Source organism: Microcebus murinus, chromosome 7 (assembly GCF_040939455.1).
Source record: "Microcebus murinus isolate Inina chromosome 7, M.murinus_Inina_mat1.0, whole genome shotgun sequence".
Classification (NCBI taxonomy): domain Eukaryota; kingdom Metazoa; phylum Chordata; class Mammalia; order Primates; family Cheirogaleidae; genus Microcebus; species Microcebus murinus.
In genome coordinates, this window is record NC_134110.1 from 17,237,346 (window position 1) to 17,243,345 (window position 6,000).

The following is a 6,000-nucleotide window of genomic DNA, read 5'->3' on the forward strand; positions in this document are numbered from 1 at the left end:
CCTCCAAAAGAGGCTCAGGTCACAACATGACACTGGGCTTCCAGAGAGCTCTCATGCAGCTGTAGCTTCCACAGAGAGGGGACTGGAGTGACTGGCCGGAGGCCACCAGCCAGCCAGGCCTTTGGGCCCGGGAGCACCGTCACCTAAACCGAGATTCGCTTCCTTCCCCACTGTCCCAGAGGAAACGAAGAACAAACAAAATGCAAGTGCCTTGGCCGGGCACAGTGGCTCACGCCTGTAATCCTAGCTCTCTGGGAGGCCGAGGCGGGCGGATTGCTCGAGGTCAGGAGTTCAAAACCAGCCTGAGCAAGAGCAAGACCCCATCTCTACTATAAATAGAAATAAATTAATTGGCCAACTAATATATATAGAAAATAATCAGCCAGGCATGATGGCGCATGCCTGTAGTCCCAGCTACTCGGGAGGCTGAGGCAGAAGGATCGCTTGAGCCCAGGAGTTTGAGGTTGCTGTGAGCTAGGCTGACACCACGGCACTCACTCTAGCCTGGGCAACAAAGTGAGACTCTGTCTCAAAAAAAAAAAATACAAGTGCCACGGCCGAGGCTGGTGTCCGCCCATGGCCCATGGCCCACTCCCCACTGGGGCCACGCAGCTTCGACCTTCTGGCACCTGGGACAACCTCGCAGTTACTCTCCCTGGCAGGGGTCCCATGTCTTTGGGGCTCCGCTCAGAGACCAGGATGTAGGCACAGCACTAACACAGATACAGGCACAGACCTCAGCTTCACCACCGCGTGCTGTGCAAACAAACAGCCCTTGGAGCTTAAGTAGAGACAGTGGAGGGAGACCCGCAGGCCCCAGGGGCTGAGCCGGAGGGAGCTGGCGTGGAAGGACATGCACTCCTGCAGCAGTGTCATCCATCTCATTAGGTTAATGTTGTTCATTTGATTTTCTTTCCTCTTTTTATTCTGTTCACATGTAATTTGCCCTGGGTCTTGTGTTACGGTTCTGTGACATCTGTGAGCATCAGGGGGTGATGTCTGCTTGCATGTTTTTATGTGTTTAAGTTAACAGTATAATAAAAACAATTTACACCAACGCTAGGAGACCAAGAGAATCTTTCCCTCTAAAATGAGGGTGGAGGGATCACCCTATATTGCTTGAGTTGGAGGAGAACTGTGATAAAGCAATCAGTCCCCTCTGAGGCACCAATAGCCATTAATGGTAGCCCAGAAGAGGGTTGCAAATGCGGGCAACTGTGGGTTGGAGCCCGCAGTCTTTCCAAGCTCTGGCCTGGGGAAAGGGATGCGGCTCGCTGAACCAGTTCTCACATCTGAAAACAGGAGTCCGGGCCTCTGTGTGGGGGCAGCTGTCCCTCATGGCGTCATCAGTGTGGCCAGGGGCAGACACCTGTGGCTCCCTTCTTGGAGCATCCTGCACCCCCAGGCAGGCCTGCCGCACCCGGGGTCCTCTCACAAGCACAACCTTGACACAAGGAAAGCTCTTCTCCAGTGCGGACGCCAGGCCTGTGACAGGCAGGACGGGGAAGATTTGGCTGGAGGCTTTGGAGCAGTGGCCCTCAGGACCCGCCAGGGCCAGCTTCCCACTGCCCAGTGGTCTCAGATCCAAACCAAGGGTGGACACAGACCACACTCGTCCTCCAATGCTAGCATGGAGGGATCACCTGCCCTCACCTTCAGGGCCCACTTAGGTTGGAGCCAGCAGAAGGGCGACCAGAGAGCCATTGGCCCAAGCTGAGGTCGTGGAGGTTGGCATGTGCTTGCAAGAGACCCGGGTCCTCTGCACCTGGCCAAGGGGCGGGCCAGCCACCGACGGGCCCAGCTCGATGTGAGTAAGCAGCGCAGGCCAGGCCCTGGAGCCCGGGACAGAAGGGCTGTGGTCTCCCACTGAGGAGCTGCGGTCGCAGGCCGGCCTGGCTCCTGGCGGGGCCCCTCTAGTCACCGGCCCAGAGTCCACCCAGCAGGGGCTGGTAGGATTTACTGACAAGGCGAAGATCTGATTTATTTTTACTTTTCAGGGTTGCCCCCACCAAAATGAAGGCTGCTATTTAACCAGCAGCCACTAAAAATAAATATTTAAACACCACATTTGTGCAGCTGGGCCAGGCTGGGCCGCACCTCAGAGGCATGCGGTCTCCCTCTGCCGGCTGGGACAATGACACCCTCACGCCTCCCGCAGCCCCAGCACTGGAGGGGACTGGCCTTGGCCCAGTCAGAGGACAAACCCTGATATCCGAGTACATCCTGATTTCCCAGTGTCTGGGGAAACGGCGACCGGTCACAGAAGAGGACAGAAAGAGAGCAAGAAAGGAAATGCCTGCGCGCAGTGCGGCAGCCCGGAGACACGCCCTGGCTGTCTGGAGTCCGAGTCCTTGTTCCCTCCAGCTGTGCGGAGCCCACCGAGACACAAGACGGCACTGCCCCAGCGGGGGCGAGGTCAGAAAGCACACACAGCCGGGGATCTGTGGGGCCGGGAAGGCCAGGCCCCATCTGGGACCGAGCCTGGAAGGAGGACAGTCCCCACGCTGCCACCAGTGACCTCCTGCTATTTCTCAACCCAGAGCTCTCCCAACACAGCTTTTATCATTAGCAGGCCTGGCAGCAAATGACTCTTCAGCATCTGGAGTGAGAAAGAGAGAGAAGGCTGGGAGAGAAACAGAGAGTCAGATAGAAGAGAGAGACGCAGAGGACTGAGAGACAGAAAGAGACCAGAGTCACAGAAAACGAAGAAATAGAGAGACGACAGAGAAAGAAACACTAGCATGAGGGAGGAAGATGGGGGGCCTTGCTCAGATAGAGCAGGGTAGGTGGGAGCGAGACTGGGGCCTGAGCCGCCTCCCCTGGGCTGAGCACACTCAGGGGGCCTCCCCGGGTGACTAGAGTCACACAGGCCTTCCAGGGGGGCTGAAAGAATCAGCTCCTCCCCCAGTGCCTGTAATCTTGGGGTGCACTATGAAATAAAGTTGATATTTTGTGAATAGCACAAATGTTTTCCTCTGTGTTTTTGTAGATGAAAACACTATCAGTTTGTTCAATGTAAACCTCAATGCTTATGATCCCGTTCTGTCTGTCTCCTAATTTTTTTTTAAATATACTGAAAGTCTCACAAAGCAACAGTGGCCAGGACCCACCTCCACCTGAGGCTCACCTGGCAAGCTGGTGTGACTCTCTCTGTGCCCTGGCTCAGGGCATGACAGTGCTTCCATGGACCCCAGGACAGAGTCCAGGGCCTAGAGCAGCCCCATGAGCAAGCCCTGCAAGGCCTAAGGGGTCCCCATGAAGAAGCCTGAGCCAGCCTGCTAAGGGAGCACATGGAAGAGAATCAAGGCACCAGGCTGACAGCCCCAACCAACTACTGAGGATGTGAAAGAGGACACCTGGGACCAGTCACAAAGTTTAGGGTGATTAGGGCTCACACCTATAATATCAGCACTTTGGAAGGCAGAGGTGGGAGGATCACTTGAGGCCAGGAGTTTGAGACCAGCTTGGGCAACATAGTGAGATCCCACCTCTACAAATATTTTAAAAAGTTAACCAGGTGTAGTCGTACATGCCTATGGTCCTAGCTACTTGGGAGGCTGAGGCAGGAGGATCACTTGAACCCAGGAGTTTGAGGTTACATCAAGCTATGATGTAGCCACTGTACTCCAGCCTGGGCAGCAGAGTGGGACCCTGTCTCTAAAAAAAAAAAAGGTTAACGTAGAGTCTCCATATGACCAGCAATTCCACTCCCCAACAATGAAAACATTTGTTCAACAAAATGTTATAGGCACTTCACAGGAGCATAATTTATGATAGCAAAAAGGTAGAAACAACCCAAATGCCTATCAGATGAAGAATGGATAAACAAAATCTGGTATATCCATAGAGTGGAATATTACTCAGCATGAAAAGAAATTCTGACATGCTACGATATGGATAGACTTTGAAAACATTATGGTAAGTGAAAGAAACCAGACACAGAAAGTCACATATTACATGATTCCATTTTAGTGAATGCCCAGAACAGGCAAATCCATAGAGACACAGATCAGTGATCGCCTGGGGCTAGGGGCAGTGATGAGCCACTGTAACGCTATGGAGTTTATTTTTTGGAGGCTGAAAATATTCTAGAATTAGATAGTGGTGATGGTTGCACAATCTTGTGACTGTGCTAAAAAACACAGAATTGTATACTTCAAATAGTGAACTTTATGGTACATGAATTTATCTTAGTAAAAAAAAAAGTCAAAACATCTGCAAAAGGTAAAACTTAACTACTACATTTTCTGTGATATTTAACTTTCTTCATTTGTTCTTTAGTTTTAAATTAATAATTTAAAAGGAACATGCTTCCATTTTAAAGACATTGTTCCAATGTTATACATTTCATATAGGAATTAAAATTTACACTCACCTTGCAGTTTGTATTCTGAAACAGTTTTAGATTTGAAACACAAAAACTTCAATGTTTCCCACAGAATGACAGATCTGAGGTAACTCAAGTTCCTTATCTTCCTCTTTCCAATCACTGTGCTACAGCTTGGTCAAATCTACTGTTTAAATGTAGGAATTCATAGCACCCTGGGCTTGGAGACAGGAATTATGCCCAAAGCAACTTCAGAATCCTCACAGTTTACTTTTGAAAAGCACATTCTAGACCAACTGTATACCTGGGAGTTTTCCAAATTAAATTTCATGTAGAATACAGAGTTTATTAAAGGCTAAGAAATAAAATCGTATTTTGTAGCATATATATACACACAGTAACCCATGCAATTGTTTAAAATTTAGACCAATAAAATATTTTCCCAGGGAGGAGTATTTTATCATGCTTGGTGATTTACAAAAAGTAGTTATTTTTCACTTATTATTGTCACCTCCTATCCAGTGCACCCCCTGTTGCCTGAACCCAGGCTGACGGCCCCCACCATCCACCCTTACTTTCCATTTCCCTAGTGCTTCGGAGTTTTCATTTTACTTCACCTCAGGAGAAGCTGAAGAGGTTAGCTATTACACTCCTCATTTCACATGTGAGGAAAGAGGCCCAGAGAGGTAGGAGGCTTGTCCAAGAGCCAGCAGGAGGGATGGAGCCTGGAACCAGTTCTGCCATACTGCAGTTCTTAGCTGTTTCTGTCTCCGGCTCAGCTCCCCGATGGGGGCGGGGCCGTGCAGACCAGCACTTCTCATTGACACCCGCCTGGTCCCCCACACCCCGCCCCAGCCCTCACACAGTTCCAGTTTTCAGACTCATTGGAGGCTGCACCTCACTCCCAGGAAACTGCCCTCCACACAGTACCTGCTCTCAGCTTGGAAAGAACCGAGAGACTCATTCACACTAAGGTGCTGAGGGCTGCTAACGGGGGTGTTTGCCCGTAACCAAGGGCTACTCCTTGTTTAGCTACAGGATTCCTCTACAGGTTCGATGCCAGGCCTTCCCCCTCGGCTGCTGGGATCACCTCTGTACACCCCTCCTCTGCCACCTCGGTTCGGGAGCCGTCTGCTCCCCAAAGATGAGCCCTGACTGAGGGTAAGACACCCCAGAGTCAACTCAGCCTCCAAGTGCGTTTGAAGTAACAAACTAAACGTCACATTCTCAGGACTTGTGTCTGGTTACGTGGGACAAAGAAAATCCAGTTTCTCTCCAACTAGTGCTGGCGTCCTACAGCTCAGCCTGCGAACGCAGACGCAGACGGCCTCCCCGGGCCTGGGAGAGGAGCTCTGGGAAGACAGACTCTCGCAAACTCTAGAAGTGGGTTTTATCCTTCTCGGTTCAAACAGATGCTCTATCTGCAGAGTTACCGGATTTACTGAGCTTAAGAAGCGCCAATTTTCTCATTATTGTCCTCCAAGTCCTCACGACTCGTTCAAATCCTCCTGCACAGACAGATTAGGGGACAGGCCTAAGGAAAATGTACATCTGCTTAAAAAAAAAAAATGGTTTCAGGTTCCACTTTACATCAGCCAGGGTTTAGTTACAGGAAACAGAAACCACTCTAACAATTTTAAGCAAAAAGGGGTTTAGACAGGAAATTAGGGGCT

General features: G+C 50.5%; 1 long non-coding RNA gene across 1 annotated transcript in view; it reads right to left on the reverse strand.

Annotated features, from left to right (window-relative positions):
- Positions 1–4,681, reverse strand: part of LOC142871906 (uncharacterized) — a 41,675-nt gene extending 36,994 nt beyond the window's left edge. Inside the window, exon 1 of the long non-coding RNA XR_012920093.1 lies at positions 4,376–4,681. This is a non-coding gene — a long non-coding RNA (uncharacterized LOC142871906). The remainder of the gene's footprint in view (positions 1–4,375) is intronic.
- Positions 4,682–6,000: the final 1,319 nt, after the last annotated feature.